The sequence below is a fragment of the Electrona antarctica genome (assembly GCF_951216825.1).
Source record: "Electrona antarctica genome assembly, chromosome: 2".
Taxonomy (NCBI): domain Eukaryota; kingdom Metazoa; phylum Chordata; class Actinopteri; order Myctophiformes; family Myctophidae; genus Electrona; species Electrona antarctica.
The window spans coordinates 25014904-25038351 of NC_136807.1; the positions used below are offsets into that span (position 1 = coordinate 25014904).

General features: G+C 45.3%; 1 protein-coding gene across 1 annotated transcript in view; it reads right to left on the reverse strand.

Annotated features, from left to right (window-relative positions):
* plxna3 (plexin A3) overlaps window positions 1-23448 on the reverse strand; it is a 144910-nt gene that overhangs the window by 111499 nt on the left and 9963 nt on the right. The window lies entirely within an intron of this gene.

Below are 23448 nucleotides of genomic sequence, written 5' to 3' on the forward strand. Positions count from 1 at the left end.
TCGTATCTGACTTTTGTTTTGTGAATCTGTTAATGTTAATGTAATGAGTATTACGAATCATGTTCTGTTGTAAGTATAGGATAGGCATTTATAAGCTTTCAGCTTCTGCCTATTCCTTTTGATCATCTTCATGTTTTGTTTTTGTAACAGCTTCCATTCATTGTCTGTAAATATTGTATTTGAAACTGAAGGATGATCAAATAAACTAAAAAGGTGTATAAGGCACCAGGCAGCTACAGTAAAAACGGGTCTGGGTCTCTGTACTTAAAAACACAACAAAAACACAAGACAGTAAAAATATACAGTATTGTAATAAACATGGACATTAGAACATGCAAGAAAATAACCCCAATTAGACCAAGAGCAAAAGCAGCAGTGTTATGGCTTGTGAGTCAGAGCCATTTAGTCCATGGACCAGAGCAGAGAGAGCATTAGTCCATTTAGTCCATGGACCAGAGCAGAGAGAGCATTTAGTCCATGGACCAGAGCAGAGAGAGCATTTAGTCCATGGACCAGAGCAGAGAGAGCATTTAGTCCATGGACCAGAGCAGAGAGAGCATTTAGTCCATGGACCAGAGCAGAGAGAGCGTTAGTCCATGGACCAGAGCAGAGAGAGCATTTAGTCCATGGACCAGAGCAGAGAGAGCATTTAGTCCATGGACCAGAGCAGAGAGAGCGTTATTTAGTCCATGGACCAGAGCAGAGAGAGCGTTTAGTCCATGGACCAGAGCAGAGAGAGCATTTAGTCCATGGACCAGAGCAGAGAGAGCATTTAGTCCATGGACCAGAGCAGAGAGAGCATTTAGTCCATGGACCAGAGCAGAGAGAGCGTTAGTCCATGGACCAGAGCAGAGAGAGCATTTAGTCCATGGACCAGAGCAGAGAGAGCATTTAGTCCATGGACCAGAGCAGAGAGAGCATTTAGTCCATGGACCAGAGCAGAGAGAGCGTTAGTCCATGGACCAGAGCAGAGAGAGCATTTAGTCCATGGACCAGAGCAGAGAGAGCATTTAGTCCATGGACCAGAGCAGAGAGAGCGTTATTTAGTCCATGGACCAGAGCAGAGAGAGCGTTTAGTCCATGGACCAGAGCAGAGAGAGCATTTAGTCCATGGACCAGAGCAGAGAGAGCATTTAGTCCATGGACCAGAGCAGAGAGAGCATTTAGTCCATGGACCAGAGCAGAGAGAGCGTTAGTCCATGGACCAGAGCAGAGAGAGCATTTAGTCCATGGACCAGAGCAGAGAGAGCATTTAGTCCATGGACCAGAGCAGAGAGAGCATTTAGTCCATGGACCAGAGCAGAGAGAGCGTTAGTCCATGGACCAGAGCAGAGAGAGCATTTAGTCCATGGAACAGAGCAGAGAGAGCATTTAGTCCATGGACCAGAGCAGAGAGAGCGTTATTTAGTCCATGGACCAGAGCAGAGAGAGCATTTAGTCCATGGACCAGAGCAGAGAGAGCGTTTAGTCCATGGACCAGAGCAGAGAGAGCATTTAGTCCATGGACCAGAGCAGAGAGAGCGTTAGCGGCATTGAATAGCCAGTCAGGGACTAAAGTAATAGTTTCATGTACAAGTCTGAGAGAGGTCTGCACCCTGATGGTGGTGAAATACTCAACCACAGTACTTGAGTCCACACAATGAGTCAAAGTATAAATACTCCTTCCTATAGTTCCTGGTCAAATATACTCAACTACAAGTGGGTGTGATGTTTGCTAGAGTCTACTGGACTACTTGCTTTAACGCATTTAGACCTGAGGACGATTCTACAAATGTCTTCTAAAAAAATTAAAGTTTTCTGAAAAACCCATGTTTCTATGTCAGTCGTTCTCAAACATTTTCATGTCAAGGACCCCAAAAAACTATATGTAATTGGCCGCCGACCCCCATCTGAAAATATGTTGTTCCAAGGACCCCCCCCCCCTACTACAAGCTCGTAGTGCGGCACTCGGTGCCGCGCTATGAGCTTGTAGATTTGCTATTTTTCCAATAGCTAAAGTATAACACAATGCTTAAAACACCAAGAGGGGTTCCCACCCAGAATGGGTTAAAAGATATTTAAGTAATTTACTAAAGTAGGCCTGCAAGTACATGCTATGGTAGTGGTTCTCAACCTTTTCTGGCCGCGACCTCCCAAAATAAGTCAGAAATACAACAATTGTCTTTGAAATGTACTGGAGTGGAAGTCATAAGTATTCAAAACACTCAATATGGTACAGAAAGATGTTTTACTAAAGTACAGTAATCAAGTAAAATAACTTTTCTACTGTCCAGTGTCCACCACTGAAAGTAAGAGCCAGAGGGGTCTTGGGGGGGGTATGCGGTTTCAAAGTTACCAGGAGGAGAAAGGAGCAACACGGTATCAATGGGCCGGCTACAAAGCGTGGATCAATGGACATCCACTGCAGTGAGAGAAATCAAAGGCTTCATCTATTGATCGTGAACACATAGTTCTGCATCACAGCCTGACCCCTCCACGAGGAAACCACAGGAACAAACTGAAGCTCTGAAAAAGCTCAAACCTAAGAAATCATAGATCCATCCAGCAGCAAAGCCCCTCGTTCCGGGAAACAGTAAATATCAATTCACACACGCTGGGTGGGACGACTTCTCCACCAGCTATAATTATCAGGGCCTGCTGACAGTCACTCACATCTGGCAGGTTTGAATTAGCAATAAGCCAGCTTAACGAACAATGCACACACAGCATATTACACATTCGGAGAGAGGTATTGTATAGCCACACAAACACGGTCATTTGTACCGGGCGTTTCCCCGCCAAAGATGAGGCGTGAACGTGATATTGTATATGATGCCACATATGACACAAATTATGGATACGGCACTATAGGTAACACTTCACTTAAAAGATTGGGTCTATAATGCACTTATAACTTAAGGCTTCATAACACTGGCTATAAATGTTTATAATATGCATAAAACAAAGTTTGTGAAGTATATAAGTGCTGGTCATAACGCATTATAAGCTCAGCCGAACAGCACATTAGAACTACCATACATAGTCAGTTCTAAAGTGTCTTTATACATTTAAAGAGAGAGAGAGACAGAGAGAGAGAGAGAGGTATAGTTACAGACAAATAAATGTCACACTTTTATCTTCTGATCAGAATGATTAATGAAATCAATTCTAAGGAGAAACAGAGTGAACAGGCTGTACATCTTTACATTGCTTATAAAGATGTCAAAACAAGAGAAAGAAAGCAGCAGAGAGAGAAGGAAAGCAGAGCGGGGGAGAGGAGACAGAACCCAACAGAACAGAATAGAACACAGGGAGGTTTTATGTTAAATAATAAAAGCAGAGCCGTTTAATTTGTTAACAGTGACAAGTTGACTCCACCCCGCTGAGACATGCTGTGAACACATTCCCAATGCTCCCACACACACACACACACACACACACACACACACACACACTACAACACTCACAGTTCAATAAGGCATGCAGTAATAAATTAAAAGTTAAAACCTGTCTGTCTGTCTGTCTGTCTGTCTGTACATCTGAAATGCACGTAACTCGAGAATCGTTCGCCCCACCGACTTCAAATTCAACACACGCGTTCCACACCCCCACAGGGAGTGCAGTGCCCGGTGTCAAGCCGGGTGGGGCATGGATCTCCAACTTCTATCGTTACCGACTCGGTGCTCTACAGCCGGGCACCGGTCTAGTGTTATAACTTACTTACATTATACAAAATATTGTTGCTGTCAGGCAGAAACATTCTATTTCCATATTTCAAACATTTTTGAGTGGTGCAGTCACTCCGAGGAACAGCAATGTCCCTATGTCCCTCCATCCCTATGTATGTCCCTACCAGTAGGGGCAAAGGTGGCACTGTTGTGCTAGAAACAGAGCGAGAGATAGTGTCGCACTGTTGCCTGCTAATTACAATGTGGAGCGTGCATGAGAGATGGAGAGAGAGAGAGAGTGTTGTCTGCAAATCCCCCTTCACACAGTAGCTCTGTCAATTCTCGACCGTTTTGGACGCGGGGCGGCTTGCCGCAACCGGGCCGGCACCCTGGGCGCGTTTTTCATAAATGAATGCCCTACTTCATCATGCAACACTGCCACACACAACGTTTGAAAATAGTCAATCTACAACGCATCGTGATAATGCTATTTCTGTCTAATGTTTCACCCCGAATATGGATGCTGGGGTTCATGGTTAAATAGCTATACATATGTTATTGCCTCTGCCAGGCCGAAGGCATGTTTTGCCCTGTGTGACAGTGTCCATCTGTCCATGCGCACTGTGTCTGTCTGTCTGTCTGTCTGTCTGTCTGTCTTCGCTCGCTCCATGGACCACTTGGGGGTCTGCGGACGACCTGCCTCAAAATACATATCAATAATAGGCTATGATCTATCTTCGAAAGGACTAGTGTTATAATAATGATTAGATACATACGTTATTAATAGCACGCACAAACACATACAGAGACACACACATCTCTCATCCCTTCCAACATACTGGAAAAGGACGCACGCACGCACGCACGCACGCACGCACGCACGTGTGTGTGTACGTGTGTGAGTGTGAGTGAGAGAGAATGCAAGAGAGAGAGCAGTAGGCAGAGTGATGGAGAGAGCGATATAGACAGATAGAGAGAGACAGAGAGATAGAGAGACAGATAGCACAATAAAGTGAGAGAGATAGAGACAGACAGAGTGATAGAGACACTATAGAGCCCAGCAGATACTGAATTCTTCAGAGTGCGTCTGTGTGACACAGCACTGACTGTACACACAGGACGCTACAAAGACAGCCTAAACGTATGCTCCGGAATCAGGGCGGTTATTTGTCGCCAACTTATAAAAGTACAAGCAGTAAAATAGGGTTGGGACACACACAATTGCAAATTGTGCTACAATCACATATTATAATACATTAATATAATAATAATAATAATAATAATAATAATAATAATAATAATAATAATAATAATAATAATAATAATAATAATAATAACTTGAAAAGTCGCAATTTTTGCAAAAATTGCAAAGTGTGGTTGCCGCAGTCGCTTACATAGGCCCCTCCCTAATTTGAACATTTCTATAACGCTTGAATAGTTTGGTCTTCTGCCCCTTCAAGGGAATTTATGTTTTTATAAACGATTGTAAAACATAGATTGGTTACGTAACCAACAACAGCCAAGTTGCTACTACCAACATTATGCAAAGCATAAGAATAATAAGAAAGTGTGACAATAACTTATAGTCTGTTTGCCCTTTGGGCAACCACACTAATAACCAGTAAGAGGCGTGGGGGCGAGGAGCGAGGTCGCGTGGACGCATCTGCTTCGTTGACGGCAGACTGCCAGGGTTCATGGCCGTATATAGTGTCTTTGAGACGTGACAATCACGTGACTAGACGTGATGTCACAACCTCGAGAGTACATAGAGACCGACCATTTGAATCACATGTCCCGGGTGGTTTAATCAAGCCAGAGCCAAAAGCAATTCCATTTTCATCCATAGGGGGTGCCGCAAATGCAATAAATGTAACTATTTGTTGCAGACTAAACAGGAAAAAAGAAACCTCTCGGCTTTCAACCAACGCACACGCTATCTTCAACGATCTCAAATCCTACAGGACCCAAGCAAGACACAGCATACAGGACACAGCACATGGACACGGGCTGATGTCATGTGATGTCACTATGACCTGGGGGCTTGTCTGGGGTGAGTGACGGGGAAAGTGGGTTAGGTGACGGGGAAAGTGGGTTAGGTGACGGAGAAAGTTGGTTAGGTGTCAAAAACACAAGGTTTCATAGTTAACTGCGACCTTCAGTCGCAAATAATAATAATAAATGTACAATGAAGACAGCAAATTGCAGATACTAAGATCAAAGCGGTATAATGTTCATCAAGCATATATCCACAGAATAAGCAGCAGTGTTCAATCAAATTCTCGGAGCGTCGCACGACCAAGTATGAATGGGGCTTTATCCCTAAAGCCTGTTACGTTGGCAGCCGAGAATCAAGAACTTGAAGTCCTGATTCTAAGAACTTGAAGTCTCCGGTCTGGGAAACACTTCAGGTTTCTCAGTGAAATAACAACAACGACGCAGGAAGACAAGTGGAAAAGACTAAAGAAGCATGTGTTCAGCACTGTTCAGTAGCCATCAGGTCTGCTGCTGCTGGCAACACATCAAACATGTAAGCTCATCTGAAACGACACCGTGAGAATGTGTCACTGCTGCTAGGAAGAGGGGGAAAAAAGCTTAAAATCAAGACTGCTATCAGAGAGAAAGGCGGGGGGGACAGTCACTCTGCTTGTCGTGATGTATTCCACAAATGCACATCTATTGACCCATGCGTCAAGGCAATTCCTCGTGTGGATGACGCCTGTTGTTAAAAGAATAGAGAGGAGAAAAGAAAAACTCTGGCTTCAAAACCGGAAACCGCACCAAACGTTTTGCTTGCGGTTATACCCCTGGTATGTGTATATTGGTGTGTGTGTTTTTGTGTGTGTGTTCTAGGAGTTTTATACACCAGTACATCAACTGGATGTGAGCATTACTCTCTGACTGCAATGTAATGGTCACCTGTATTGACTGGGCTGTCTGTGTCAGCCACACACCCACCCACCCACCCACCCACCCACACACACACACACACACACACACACACACACACACACACACACACACACACACACACACACACACACACACACACACACACACACACACACACACACACACACACACACACACACACACACACACACACACACACACACACACACACACACAATGTAGTTTTACAAGCTAATTAACTAAGTGAATGTGTGTGTGTGTGCGTGCGTGCGTGCGTGCGTGCATCATACACACACAGTGAAAATCAAAGACCTCAATAATGAAAGTGGCTCAGAGACACAAACAGAGGCAGATGGTTCCACCAAAATGGTTGTATCTGCAAAAATTCATAAATCACACTTGTGTGAAGTGAGGGGTGCCCACTGTATTTATATCAGCCACATAACGCCTTACGTTGTCTTGGCTGGTATATGACATAATCCTCAAAAGCCATGCATTGGAGGAGCTAGCACCGATCTACAAGATGAAAGATGGACTATTTCTGTTTTGTCGTATTATTACGTATAGGGCTTACGTATTAAAGAACAAAATCCATTCATGCCACAGAACACTGTACTACTCATTCTAAATTCTGTCCAGACCTGACACAAATCGGTACATATCATCTCTGCAGTCATGTGATCAAGTTGTAAGTGTCAGATTTCACAGGTTCCATTCCAATAGAGGTTATGCGCATGTTTAAAGTGAATGGCACATCGAGTGGCAAAGCGAGTGGCAAAGCAACATGCAAAGTGAGTTTAACATTGTTTAATGTTGTTTAATGCAATCAGATAAGACTTTTCTGTTTGGATATATGGGCTAGTATCAAGGCCAGAAAGTAGTTTTTTGCCACTTGGTAGGCATTCCTGCATAACTTCCGGGTTTGATGATGATGTCACGCGCATACTCTCTATTGGCTATGACTGCCTTTCGAACTTTGCGGGCCTGGGTAGGCAACCTGGCCTGGCGAGGATTTGTGCTCTGAGGAGTGCACTTTTCTAGTTTATACTTTGAACGGTCCGCTCTATAGTCTGTCTATAATGCCCCCAAAAAGATCTGCTCTAGCGTTTGCCCCAAAAAGGGTTTCGTGTGTTGTTGCAGTATTCTCATCGCATGTACAGTAGGAATAAGAAAATTCATCATAATTATATCCATTTTCATGAACACAAGATAGTTTCAGGTTTTTGGTTAAAAAGGGGCTCCTCTGTCTCTGTCCATCTCTTTCTCTTCTGTCCTCTAATTTGCATCCCCCCCTTCGACCCCTTCTTGCCCCTGTGTGTGTGTGTGTGTCAGTAAATGGGGGTTTTGGTAACAAAGCTGCATTGTGTTTCACATCCTGGGCAGAGGAACGAACACACACACACACACACACACACACACACACACACACACACACACACACACACACACACACACACACACACACACACACACACACACACACACACACACACACACACACACACACACACACACACACACACACGGTGCTCAGACACAGGCAGGGTTGTGTTGGACATCGTGCCTCACAAATGTAGCAGTCATCATAATGTACAGTCATAACGGCATCCTGATGGATCAGTCCCATGTGATTGTCCCCAATATGCAGGAGGCTGTTGCTCCTACTGCTGTGGTTAGGGAGGCTGTTACTGCTGTGGTTAGGGAGGCTGCTGCTCCTACTGCTGTGGTTAGGGAGGCTGTTACTGCTGTGGTTAGGGGGGCTGTTACTGCTGTGGTTAGGGGGGCTGTTACTGCTGTGGTTAGGGGGGCTGTTACTGCTGTGGTTAGGGGGGCTGTTACTGCTGTGGTTAGGGAGGCTGTTACTGCTGTGGTTAGGGAGGCTGCTGCTCCTCCTGCTGTGGTTAGGGAGGCTGTTACTGCTGTGGTTAGGGAGGCTGTTACTGCTGTGGTTAGGGAGGCTGCTGCTCCTACTGCTGTGGTTAGGGAGGCTGCTGCTCCTACTGCTGTGGTTAGGGAGGCTGCTGCTCCTACTGCTGTGGTTAGGGAGGCTGCTGCTCCTATGCTGTGGTTAGGGAGGCTGCTGCTCCTATGCTGTGGTTAGGGAGGCTGCTGCTCCTACTGCTGTGGTTAGGGAGGCTGCTGCTCCTATGCTGTGGTTAGGGAGGCTGCTGCTCCTATGCTGTGGTTAGGGAGGCTGCTGCTTCTATGCTGTGGTTAGGGAGGCTGCTGCTCCTATGCTGTGGTTAGGGAGGCTGCTGCTCCTATGCTGTGGTTAGGGAGGCTGCTGCTCCTATGCTGTGGTTAGAGAGGCTGCTGCTCCTACTGCTGTGGTTAGGGAGGCTGCTGCTCCTACTGCTGTGGTTAGAGAGGCTGCTGCTCCTACTGCTGTGGTTAGGGAGGCTGCTGCTTCTATGCTGTGGTTAGGGAGGCTGCTGCTCCTATGCTGTGGTTAGGGAGGCTGCTGCTCCTATGCTGTGGTTAGGGAGGCTGCTGCTCCTACTGCTGTGGTTAGAGAGGCTGTTGCTCCTACTGCTGTGGTTACGGAGGCTGTTGCTCCTACTGCTGTGGTTAGGGAGGCTGTTGCTCCTACTGCTGTGGTTAGGGAGGCTGTTGCTCCTACTGCTGTGGTTACGGAGGCTCCTCCTCCTACTGCTGTGGTTTGGGGGGCTGTTACTGCTGTGGTTAGGGAGGCTGTTACTGCTGTGGTTAGGGAGGCTGTTACTGCTGTGGTTAGGGAGGCTGCTGCTCCTCCTGCTGTGGTTAGGGAGGCTGTTACTGCTGTGGTTAGGGAGGCTGTTACTGCTGTGGTTAGGGAGGCTGCTGCTCCTACTGCTGTGGTTAGGGAGGCTGCTGCTCCTACTGCTGTGGTTAGGGAGGCTGCTGCTCCTACTGCTGTGGTTAGGGAGGCTGCTGCTCCTACTGCTGTGGTTAGGGAGGCTGCTGCTCCTATGCTGTGGTTAGGGAGGCTGCTGCTCCTATGCTGTGGTTAGGGAGGCTGCTGCTCCTATGCTGTGGTTAGGGAGGCTGCTGCTCCTACTGCTGTGGTTAGGGAGGCTGCTGCTCCTATGCTGTGGTTAGGGAGGCTGCTGCTCCTATGCTGTGGTTAGGGAGGCTGCTGCTCCTATGCTGTGGTTAGGGAGGCTGCTGCTCCTATGCTGTGGTTAGGGAGGCTGCTGCTCCTACTGCTGTGGTTAGAGAGGCTGCTGCTCCTACTGCTGTGGTTAGGGAGGCTGTTGCTCCTACTGCTGTGGTTACGGAGGCTGCTGCTCCTATGCTGTGGTTAGGGAGGCTGTTGCTCCTACTGCTGTGGTTAGGGAGGCTGTTGCTCCTACTGCTGTGGTTACGGAGGCTGCTCCTCCTACTGCTGTGGTTTGGGAGGATGCTGCTCCTATGGGTTAGGGAGGCTGATGCTCCTACTGCTGTGGTTACGGAGGCTGTTACTGCTGTGGTTAGGGAGGCTGCTGCTCCTACTGCTGTGGTTAGGGAGGCTGCTGCTCCTACTGCTGTGGTTAGGGAGGCTGCTGCTCCTACTGCTGTGGTTAGGGAGGCTGCTGCTCCTATGCTGTGGTTAGGGAGGCTGCTGCTCCTATGCTGTGGTTAGGGAGGCTGCTGCTCCTATGCTGTGGTTAGGGAGGCTGCTGCTCCTACTGCTGTGGTTAGGGAGGCTGCTGCTCCTATGCTGTGGTTAGGGAGGCTGCTGCTCCTATGCTGTGGTTAGGGAGGCTGCTGCTCCTATGCTGTGGTTAGGGAGGCTGCTGCTCCTATGCTGTGGTTAGGGAGGCTGCTGCTCCTACTGCTGTGGTTAGAGAGGCTGCTGCTCCTACTGCTGTGGTTAGGGAGGCTGTTGCTCCTACTGCTGTGGTTACGGAGGCTGCTGCTCCTATGCTGTGGTTAGGGAGGCTGTTGCTCCTACTGCTGTGGTTAGGGAGGCTGTTGCTCCTACTGCTGTGGTTACGGAGGCTGCTCCTCCTACTGCTGTGGTTTGGGGGGCTGTTACTGCTGTGGTTAGGGAGGCTGTTACTGCTGTGGTTAGGGGGGCTGTTACTGCTGTGGTTAGGGAGGCTGTTACTGCTGTGGTTAGGGAGGCTGCTGCTCCTCCTGCTGTGGTTAGGGAGGCTGTTACTGCTGTGGTTAGGGAGGCTGTTACTGCTGTGGTTAGGGAGGCTGCTGCTCCTACTGCTGTGGTTAGGGAGGCTGCTGCTCCTACTGCTGTGGTTAGGGAGGCTGCTGCTCCTATGCTGTGGTTAGGGAGGCTGCTGCTCCTATGCTGTGGTTAGGGAGGCTGCTGCTCCTATGCTGTGGTTAGGGAGGCTGCTGCTCCTACTGCTGTGGTTAGGGAGGCTGCTGCTCCTATGCTGTGGTTAGGGAGGCTGCTGCTCCTATGCTGTGGTTAGGGAGGCTGCTGCTCCTATGCTGTGGTTAGGGAGGCTGCTGCTCCTATGCTGTGGTTAGGGAGGCTGCTGCTCCTACTGCTGTGGTTAGGGAGGCTGTTGCTCCTACTGCTGTGGTTAGAGAGGCTGCTGCTCCTACTGCTGTGGTTAGGGAGGCTGTTGCTCCTACTGCTGTGGTTACGGAGGCTGCTGCTCCTATGCTGTGGTTAGGGAGGCTGTTGCTCCTACTGCTGTGGTTAGGGAGGCTGTTGCTCCTACTGCTGTGGTTACGGAGGCTGCTCCTCCTACTGCTGTGGTTTGGGAGGCTGCTGCTCCTATGGGTTAGGGAGGCTGATGCTCCTACTGCTGTGGTTACGGAGGCTGTTACTGCTGTGGTTAGGGAGGCTGTTGCTCCTACTGCTGTGGTTTTGAAAGGAAACGCACCCAGTTCGATCCCTGAATCCCCAACACGCCGTGTGTCCACACAGAGACTGTGTTTTGTCATTTATTTCTATGGTAAAGATGCGCTCCAGTCCTCAGCACCGATCAGCTCTCTCAGTGCTCGGTGTTTTGTGGTGCAGCGCCCCGGGGCGCTTCAAGCTAGTGGACACTGTTTAACTTTTGGAGAGGAGCGCCGGTCATTTGATCCTCCCGATTGTGTGCGACAACCTATTAATCATTACTACAACCATTGTTTCAGCTAAGCTATTTATATTTATTTGTGCTTTTAACGCAGACAACGTAATGTTTGAGCAGTGATATTGATATAGGTTTGAACTGCAGGCATCACACTGTGTGTGAGCAGTGAGCACTATGTTTATGTTTATTTATTTGATATGGACATAACAATTGCATTGCTCATTGCACAGTTGTACAAATTGTAGATGCATCATTTACAGTGTGTTAGCACATGTGCTAATTTTCACCACTTCTAAAAAATACAATTTAGTTTAAAAAAAAAAAAAAACCCAATCAAATACAAAACATTATACATTCTAATAATATTTACAGCAAAATTACAGTACCCATTACATAATCTCAAATACACAAGTAAACATAATCTCTCTAGTAACTCAAGCTATACAACAAAGTTGATTTGATTTCAACCATAGTTTGAGTCCTCTGTAGAACACGTTACCATCCGTCTCTAGTTTTAGAACCGTAGGCAAAGAGTTCCATAGGTTTGCTCCCTTTACTGAGAATGCAGACTGTCCGAATGAGTTGTTACACCTGGGAACAGTACAGTTACCACTTGTTGAGGCTCGTGTGGTTGCTCTACCAGAGCTCGGAAGTCTAACATAGACATGGTATCCACACTGTGTGACGTGTGTGAGCACTATGGACATGATATCCTGTAGACATGGTTCAGGCAATCAGGCACAATGCTGCCTCACAACTGCAGCACTGATTTGAGAGCACCGTTTGGTCGGAACCTATTTGCCTATCAGGCAACACAAGACTCACACGCTGACATTGAGGAACAGCATCCATTGTCCCTCCGGTTGTACGTCTGTGTGACAATGTCACTTCCAACAAAACGCATCCTCGAAATACAGCTTTCAGATTATACCGTAGGCCAAACTGTCTGTGATGTGATGGCTCCCTAGCAGACCAGCCGAACAACTTGTTAGCTCATTCTGACTAAGACATCAGGGGCTGAAATCTCCACCGCCTGACAACGTGTCATGAAATGCTTCAGAAGACTGCTTCTGGATCACATTCATGTATCATTACTGTGTCCAACTGTCCATATATTGCTCTCCAATAGCCCTAACCACTGGGCTTGTGTCTCTTTTTTTAATAATGTAACCCAGGCCATGCCCAGTTAGGTTTATGACCTGCCCATCATTACACCACACTGATATAACCTATTGGAGCCTTTAATCATTAGAGTCCCGCACGCACACGCACACGCACACGCACACGCACACGCACACACACACACACACCTTTGCAGTAGGTCAACTAGTGAAAATAGCATAGGTACAAGCTCACAGCGAAACCAAATGTTTGCCAATTTTTCCAAATGCCATGATGTAACATTACTGTTACAAGATAAAGGATAGATACTGTATATTTAAAAATATACATATATTCAAATAGTAGCCCTCCTGAAAATAGCCGCCTGGTTCCTTTTAAACGCCCTGGGTTCAAATTGATTTTGCGCATTAAACGCCCGGGCTACTATTTGGAAATATACGGTAGCTATATGTGGAGTAAGACCGATATGACATTGAGAACAACACAGGCCCAGTCAGTGGATGAAAGCAAGGAACTTATTTAGAAATGGTCGGGAACATTTGTTATGATTTTGTGCAACATGTTTAGACAGACATTTTTGACTACCTCAATGGGAAACACGTGACGGAACGGACCCACTAACATGCCCTACTATGATAAGCCAGCCACCAACATACCACACTATATCATACTTCAATATACATCCCCCCCTTCTCTCTCTAATTACAGACTATTGTATTTACAGTAGACTAGTCTTGTTTACAGCAAAACATCAGAGAGCAGGTCTCCGTTACAACTATCATTATACTGAGAGAGAGAGAGAGAGAGAGAGAGAGAGAGAGAGAGAGAGAGAGAGAGAGACATACAGAGAGAGAGAGAGAGAGAGAGAGAGACGGAGTGTTGTGTGACAGCTCCACCAAGCACATTTGGGTCGTGAACATTTGACGTTCTGTTCAGGGTAAGTTACAATGTAGCTCAGTAGGAGCTGAGCCATCTGCAAGAGTGTCTGTCAGTCTTTCTGTATGTGTGTTACTTTTGTTTGTCTGTCTGTCAGAGCCAGGGCTACATGTCTTGTGCTCTCTGCCCCGCCAATGAAGTAATATTGCATCCTCGCATTTGCTCACACACATGTTTCGTATTGTCCGAAATATTTAACTTGAAATTACAGTGAGTGGAGTTGGGTCTGAAACCTGGCCCAAATGTGTTGTCATACAATACATCATAGATACTTCATAATTGACTGATGTCATGGCCTGCCCAGTGGCCACACAGATTATAGAGCCCATCTTGGTTTTAAACACAATATGAATGTGGATTTTGCAATCCCAGTACAACTTAATCTGTCCACATCGAGCCCTGCTCGTTGTTTCACCCACAAAATGACCCTTTCCCCATATAAATTACTCACCACATGATGCCTTGAATTCATGGAGAGCTTTTGTCGCATTCCTGATCAAAAATGTTATTCTTAACAAGAACAATACTGTATTTAAAACATTTCCTTATAACCTGGACAGCAGTAGTCCACTGAAACGTTTGCACTTACGTCAACGTCTACTGAATCTGGTAATTTGCACATTCATGCACGGAAACAGACCATGTCCATAAACCAGATCTATAAACCAGATCGCTAGCAAAGAGAAAAGTGACTCGCTCAGCGAGCTAGGAAGAAAATATTAATGAACGAATCTCCAATCCTTTTAATTGAGATCTGAATGTATCAAGATTCAAGAACAAACATTCACTAGTGTGTGTGTGTGTGTGTGTGTGTGTGTGTGTGGTGTGTGTGTGTGTGTGTGTGTGTGTGTGTGTGGCTATCACTAACACACATCATTATGATGTTGTGGTACGTCACCACATGTTCCATCATCAGCCTGTTATTTCATTAGAAACCAATCACTGGTCACTGTGCACGCGTGCGTGCGTGCGTGTACACGCGACTGCGAGTGCAGTGCCAGTCAGGACGAATTATCATCTCTATAACAGAACAGTCACATCATCTATCAAAACAACACATCACACCCAGAGCTATTGAGAGACAGAGTTACGACACCCACCATTCAATCATTTATTTCCAATTGCCAAAACCAGCTTTCGGTGTGCTGTGCTCAGAGCTGCCTGACGAAGGACATCAGTGATCGAAATATCACTTCTTTGAATAAATCGTTGCTCCTGTTCCATGCAGTTTGGTAGTGTGCGGCCATATTCTTTATATTGTTGGTGTGCTCAGTGATGAGAGATGACAAGAATAATGTGGAACAGTTCTAAACAGTAAACACTACTGTATAGTTCCAAACATTACTGTATACAGTAGTTCCAAAACATAGTTCCAAACACTGCTGTATAGTTCCAAAACATAGTTTCAAACACTACTGTACATTTCCAAAACATAGATCCAAACACTACTGTATAGTTCCAAAACATAGTTCCAAACACTATTGTACATTTCCAAAACATAGTTCCAACTGTATATTTCCAAAACATAGTTCCAAACACTACTGTATATTTCCAAAACATAGTTCAAAACACTACTGTAGAGTTCCAAACACACTGTCTAAAGTAAACATTGTATAGTTCTAAACACTACTGTATAGAGAGTGTAATACTAAGTATTACTGTATGTTCCAAACACGGCTGCTGTAGAGCTAGTAATGTTAGTATGTTTGCGGAACATTGTCAGCAGTATAAATAGCTTCTATATGTAAACATACAAAAACACCATGGTGTTAGTTCTAACCAAGAACGTTAAAACTAATGTTAAACACTTCTGTTGAACTCCACTTGCTAATGGACTGAAAGGAATGTCAAGAGCCAGCCACACACACACACACACACACACACACACACACACACACACACACACACACACACACACACACACACACACACACACACACACACACACACACACACACACACACACACACACACACACACACACACACACACACACACACACACACGATTGTTGTTACTATACTTGTGAGGAGTTGGACATCATTTAAAGGTGGCCTTACACTAGCCGATAATCGGGCATTCTTGACGCTCGGGGGGTGCCCGACCGCTCAAAGTGCGATCGGGATCGGCCCGATCAACATCAAGAATGTTTGATATTTGCTCTGCCCCACTCCGATTATCCTGTAGTGTGTGGATCAGATTTCAGATTAAAAAAAATCGGCTAGTGTAAGGCCACCTTTAGGATAGTGATTTAGTGAAGGCAATTTAATACTTATTTAATACACAAAAATAGCCAATCTACAAAATTCAATATATTTCCGGTGTGTGACTTTAATTATTAAAATGTCATTGTGTCCAATCTGTAGAGCAGGTAAATACAATCTGTAGAGCAGGTAAATACAATCTGTAGAGCAGGTAAATACAATCTGTAGAGCAGGTAAATACAATCTGTAGAGCAGGTAAATACAATATAACTGGTTGTATTTGGTCTCCATGCTCTTCTATTAAGACATTCAGGTAGTATCAAAGGTCACGTCTCACCTAGACATTCAGGTAGTATCAAAGGTCACGTCTCACCTAGACATTCAGGTAGTATCAAAGGTCACGTCTCACCTAGACAAGACATTCAGGTAGTATCAAAGGTCACGTCTCACCTAGACGCTCTTCTATTAAGACATTCAGGTAGTATCAAAGGTCACGTCTCACCTAGACATTCAGGTAGTATCAAAGGTCACGTCTCACCTAGACATTCAGGTAGTATCAAAGGTCACGTCTCACCTAGACATTCAGGTAGTATCAAAGGTCACGTCTCACCTAGACGCTCTTCTATTAAGACATTCAGGTAGTATCAAAGGTCACGTCTCACCTAGACACGAATATCCACCTGAAGGTCTAGATTAAATGTATCCGCTGAGCAAGCAGGCAGGCTCTATTAGCTCAATGGTCAAAATAGCAGGACTTGCTCAGGTTGGATAAAACCCTAACCCTTCTAAACCTCACCTCTATGCATGTTCTGCTTGAGTGCAAGAATATTAGCATAATGAATTTTAGACAAAAAATACCTGCCAAATATTATATAACTCACCCACCTATTGAAATGAATGGTATTACTGCAATCTGATAAGCCAAAAATGTGTAAATTGGGCACTTTTCTTCCGTTCAAATAATGCATGCCATGCCTTTTGCTACATCTGTTGTTATGCATTGCATACAGTCTATATGAATCTGTGCTCCGTATAACATGAGAACATGGTCTTGAGTTAAATAAATGATGATACATCAGTAAATCTGTTCCTTATTGTAAGTCTAACTCCCCAAACGTTTAAGCATAAAACAACCAGGGAAACTGTCTTCACAATGTATTTTTCTCTATTGTACTCGTGGGGACATTTGACCCTCACAAGTATAGTAATACAAAGCGCACACACACACACACACACACACACACACACACACACACACACACACACACACACACACACACACACACACACACACACACACACACACACACACACACACACACACACACACACACACACACACACACACACACACACACACACACACACACACACACACACACACACACACACACACACACACAGGAGGTCCAGTAATAAGATGTACGGTCGTAATGTACAAACACGGCAGAGTATTGTTGCTGCATTTATTCTATGAGTCCCTGCTGGTCCATAAAACATCTCTATAGCTTAACAGCTGCACACACACACACACACACACACACACACACACAAACATATGCAACCGTACACAGCAGGCATGCATTTGACCCCGACCTTGCCACACACGTAAATATCCATCCACTCACACACACACACGCACACACGCACACACGCACACAGACACACAGACACACAGACACATCTTCAGTGTGTGTTGGAGGTCAGGAGGGACGAGTGGAGGAAGTCGGAGTGTCAGCTGATTGCTTCCTCTGCTCATCCTGTGGTTGAGTCGTGTCTTTTGTGCATGCGTGTGTGTGCGTGTGTGCGTGCGAGCGTGTCAGATGTAGTATATTGTGAGTCTTCTGCGAAAATAAATTCACTGCTGAAGACAACCAGCTTCCAAGTATATTATACCTTCCTATACCAATGCAGTTGCATGGCTAAATACAGATAAAAAACAATTTTTTTTCGGTTTTCAAGCAAAAAAGCATCTTGTGGCTGCTATTTTGTGTGCCTATATTGAATTATGGATTTATTTTATACATGAACGCCCCAGAAGTATAGTAAGAAGTACGTCGGGAGTGGCTTATTGTCGGTAACAGCCGGTAACACGCGGGAGTCTATGCGCTACAATGCGCTAGACCCCTGGGAGATGGATTGCTGAGGTGGAGCGCCACACCTACCATCAGCTCCCTATACTTCCCGCACGACTTTCCGCACCCAAGACGTGCTACTCATACGCTGAGTTGGCGGTACCCGGGATCGAACCCATGAACTTGTGGTCCAAAGGCGAGAGCTCTACCGACTGAGCTACCCGGACACAAACGCCCCATAATCACATTGCGTACGCTAGACAAACGTATTGCTTTATGATCTGTAACTAGTTCATCCCTCGAATGTGTGTTGTGTGAACTGTCAGTCATCTGATCTCTGACCATAAGAAGACACATTGTTTGTACACAAAGCCGTCGTGGGGCAGCTACCAACCTACAACCCACCTGGCCTGAATGAGGACATAGACTTCATGTGTTTTTTATAGTTTACTTTAGGCTCTATATCAGCCTTTATTACAATTGCCTTTGTCCTCTGTTATACTTGGTTATATATGGTTGAGTATATTACATTACATTTATACCTTGCTTTTATAGTCTTACTGTATCCAATGTATTTGTAGCTTTAAGTGTGTTTGTCATATGATGGGTCCTCTCACACACGTGTTCCTTTTTTATATTTGATTATTGTTTGATTGTTCTTGTGTAATAACCATGTATTAAAAGCTGTACCATGTGACTTGTTTCAAAGTGGTTAATTCTCAGACTGGTCCCACCTGGGTCCAGCCCTATATAATGAGTTTGTTGTTTTGTGTCTTGTTGTTAACCCTGATGAAAACCGGTATAGGTCGAAACTTCAAATATTTTGAGTGCCCGGATCTCCGTCTTTTTTCAATTTGTCTTATCCCGATTGATTCAGGAGCACCTTTTTACTATTGTTACATCTTGTATTTACCTGCCCGTCTCTGTTCAGCACCTAGTTGTTTTCTTGCCTCTGCCTTACTGTACAACTTTTTTTTGTCGCATTCCAGGGACAATAATTTGATGAGCGCTTGTGCCTCTGGTAGAATTGCAGAGTCTCCTATTGACCCATGACACGGTCATCACATTATTGGCTCAGGAATGCCACAAAAACATAAATTCAAGCCAAGGCTTCATGGGGTGTGTAATTGATAGAAAACAAACAAGTCGTTTTTTGGGTGAACTTAAGCACGTTATTCATTCAACAATATGGACAACACTCCAACTAAGGTCACAAAATTATATCTCATATCATGTTCCCACTGTGAGCGGGTCCACTTCTAAAAGAGATGGAAATCTCAAAGTAAAGGCTAAATAAACAAATATCGACGCATGAAGATATGTGTGCACTACACATTACACAATCAACATTAGAGTGGACAGGTTAATGTGCCGTACCTGTGGGTGCAAAGTAGGTCGATAGACCTTTTTTATGAAAAGATGGACCTTTATTGATCCCATGAGGAAAATTCAGTTAGTGCATGGCTGGTAAAACAAGAAACCAAAACAGATTATGGTCAAAAGTGCAGCAGGGTGAAAATTTAAACAACGACATTGTGACGGCAATTATGGCTCAGCACCCGTTCAGCAGGCTGAGGCCGGGCCTAGCGCATTTCAAGGACCCCCAGTTTGGTATGCATCATCAGACAATGCACAAAGACGTGGCAAGTCTACAATGAGACAGACGGAAATGAATGAGCGGACAGACGCAAGAACCTACTGGTGACAGCTGTGACGTGTGAAGCCTCAGTTGCGTGGCTGCGTGCCGGTGTCATGCTCAGTAAATAGCAGATCTTCAAGCTCACAACGCATCACGAATGTGACGCATGTGAGCTTACATATATATGCTATTGATATTTGACGGCATGCAAGACCCATGTGCAACTCAGGCTTGAGGCTTGTTGTTATGCAACAAGAGCACGACAGAATTTAAATGTGATCACCATGATCACATTCACAATGAGTGTTTTCCACTCTTAAGGATGTTTAGATCAGCAGTGGAGAGCAGCGTTCCAGAGGTTAGAGCCACTGGTTGGAAGAACACTTCTGATTTCAAAGTGACCAGAGCACGGAGCAGCAGAGTGCTGTATGGAACATTCCATGACTTAACATATCACTGAGGAGATGTGGAAAAAACCATTCCCTCTGGAGGGGGGGGAGAGAGAGAGAGAGAGAGAGAGAGAGAGAGAGAGAGAGAGAGAACAGAGGGGTGAGATAGGAAGAGAAGAGAAAGATAAGAGGAGAGTAACTATGCACACTAGAGGCAGTTCTACTGAACAGTCCAAGAACTGAATAGTACTGAACTAAATAAAGTAGTATTTAGTAGCGTTGAAGTTAAATATAAAGTCATATTTCAACACATCACGTTTAGCCCAATGAGGCAGTGTTAAAAATATGCACGGTCACGCTCCCCGCCGCCTCTCTACAAGTTCACAGTGCATCACCAAGTGACAGGCTGTGATCTTTTAGATTTTTGACATTTTAGACATTTTTTCCCTTGATAAGTACTTATGGGGGTCGCTGGCACAAAATCTCTTGAGGAAAATACAGAAACGTGTGGGTCCTTCACATGAAAATGTTTGCGAACCACTGCTCTACAGAGTTGGGCAACCTTTCCTGGCACAGGATCACTTCTTAGCCCTGGAGCGGCCATGGCTGAGTGGGCAGAGAAGCAGAGTGGGAACCAGAAGGTTGCCCGTTGGTGCCCTGTGACTGTCCCTGGTCGACGTGCTCCAGTCACAGGTTCGTGCCCTGTGACTGTCCCTGGTCGACGTGCTCCTGAGCAAGAAATCACTTAACCCCTAACTGCGCCCTGGGCAATGTAATAGCAGCTGCACCCACTGCTCCTGATAGTTAGAATGGGTAAAATATGCCCACTCTGACCAACTGGTAGATGAAAAAGAAGTGGTTGGTTGCCCATCCCTGATCTAGAGCCAAATATTCCACTTACACAAATGATATTTGAATCTGCATTAATTGGTGGCTTTGCCACGAAAACGTCCTGAGTGCATTCATGCTTCCTCCCCGGGGATGCATGGATGGATGTACAAATGGAACCACATGGACCCCTACGGGTCCATTTGGTTCCATTTGTACACTCCCTGAGATATGGGGGGTCCTTGAAATGAAAAAGTTTTGAGAAGCACTCCTCTAGTCTCTCAGTCAGGCCTGTCTATCTCCTCCTGTCTGTAATTTCACACGGGAAAAGTTCAGAAGAGGAAGCCTCTCCACTTCCTTTTCTGAATTTGGCAAAGTTCAAAAGAGTTGAATCACACATATCATTTTGAGTTTCCATTTCTGCCAAGCAGCACACTAGCTAGGCAATATATACAAAATGTACACACCATGTGTACACTGAAACTCTAATAATCACTGAGGATTTGTATAAAATGTGGCATGAAATGGGGGTCTGTGGCCCAATGCAGGCATCTTCAACATTGTTCAGGCCAAGGACCTCTTAGCAGAATTCTGTTGGTTGCATCTTTTTCATAAATTTCATAGATAGCTTCATAGACTTGTTTGACAGCTTTGTTGGGTTCACTTTAATGTGCATTTTTAAAACTTAGCCCCTCAATACTTAGTGTAGAAGCCATTTAACTGTTTTTTGTATTATTATTTCTGTTATTATTTAGCCTTATTCGTTTTGAGAATATTCTGTAGATCATTGGTTTATTGTTTTGGGCACAGATGGGCACGCCTCCCAGGCCTAGGGTTTAATTATGGACAGGTGTGGGGGAGAAATCATGCACCTACGTGGAGACCTTAGTGTATATATGAATAGAGACGGCACCCGGAGGAAACCCTGAGGCGAAATGGACATAGTGGCTGAATTTGGTATTGCAGCGCTGGGCCAAACTCATGAACGTGCTGGTCCGTTGACCATCATTGCGCACGTTCATGATGACACGTGAACGCTGTTTCAGTGCAATGATAGTCAACGGCCAGCGCATTCATGAGTTTGGGCCAATCAATCCCAGAATGCACTCTGTTCCTACCCGGAAGGAGGAGTGAAATCGCCTCATGCGCTTTTGAGCAACTTAATGCAAGTGGATGGAAGGAGAAATCCGGTGCCGTCTCTATTCATATGTACTCTAAGGTGGAGACAGGGTTCTGTACTTTTCCCACAACACCAAAGCTGCTGAAAAATATTTCCGGCTAATGTTCCACTCAGAATCAGGATGCTAGGTTTCAAATGGTTAATTTAAAAAAAAATCAACCCATCACACAAAAATTAAGCAGCAAACCCTGCAGTACCTCTGAGGACCCTCTCGGGGCCGGGACCCCCTGTTGAAGACCCATAGCCTAATGCATAGTATACAAAAAATTAAAATGTTTGAGAATCAATGGCATTTAGTACACTAAACTACAGTACTATTCACAGACGGCCTCAGTCCAGTCTCACACTGCTCTGTCACTATACTGCTATCTGGGAGGCCTAGTTAACAAAACAAAAGAAGGTCGTTAACAGTCGGTAGTTAACAACCTATTGAAAGCCATTGTGTGACTGTGACTGCTCTCACCCACCCCCCCCCCCCCCCCCCCAGTCTGTCCAGCGTGTCGACGAGGTGCTAAATGTTAACAGTCTGCTCTGTTTGAGCAGCTTTGTGAGGGAAACAACACAGGATACAACAAGGGCCTTCCCTTACTATAAAGCCCCATTCTCATATGAATTCTGGAAAATGTATGGGAAATCAGGTGGGGACACTGCCCAGTGTTGGCAGGGGTTGACAGTGACACTAAGGTCTCAGAGGCCCATCAGGCAAGTACAGGTCATGCTCTACTTGCCCAAAGGTCATGCCCACTTGCCGATGATTTAAGTAAATCATCCATTATAAAATGATAGGTAAAATGTGCGCTTGTAAGAACAAATTAATGTTAAACCAATTGATAATTGCAGAGTGGCGACAGTCACTTTGAAAACACAGAATGAGTGTTTATGAAGACGGAATGCAGTCGCTCGTCGGGCAATCTGAAAACAAACTCCACTCCAGAACGTTGTATTTACTGGCCACGGGCAGTCGGGCAACCGTTAGTGTCAACCCCTGCAACTGTTGTGCTTTCACACTTGTAGCACGAGACAGGAGTTGCAATAGAACTGAAAATACTGTTTGATAAGGTGAGGGGCGATGTGGTGTCTGCTGGGTAGAAACACATGTTAGCTACTCTCGCTAAACTGTGTGAGGGAGATGCAAGGATCAAATCGGCTTACAATCTTTATCAATAGTTGACAGTATAATGTGACAGATGTGAAAATAAAATGTGAAATATGCCTAAGAATTTAAGCGCTTTATAGTCCTCCTCTTGACACATCCATGACTCTCTTCGTGTGATGGTGTTACGCACCAAAAATTGCAGAGAATAGCAGCCCTAAAAGTTTGTAGTTTTGCTATTCTCTGCTATTCCCTTGTGCAAAGTATGAATAAGGCTTTACACTCTCTTCCACTGAAGTCACATGGCTGTCCCAGAGGAGGCGCCCGGTCAGGGTCCGAGTAACGTGAACTGCTCCACACAGATGATATATCTATGAGTCTGTGACATATGAGCATATTGTCATAGATATGTCATA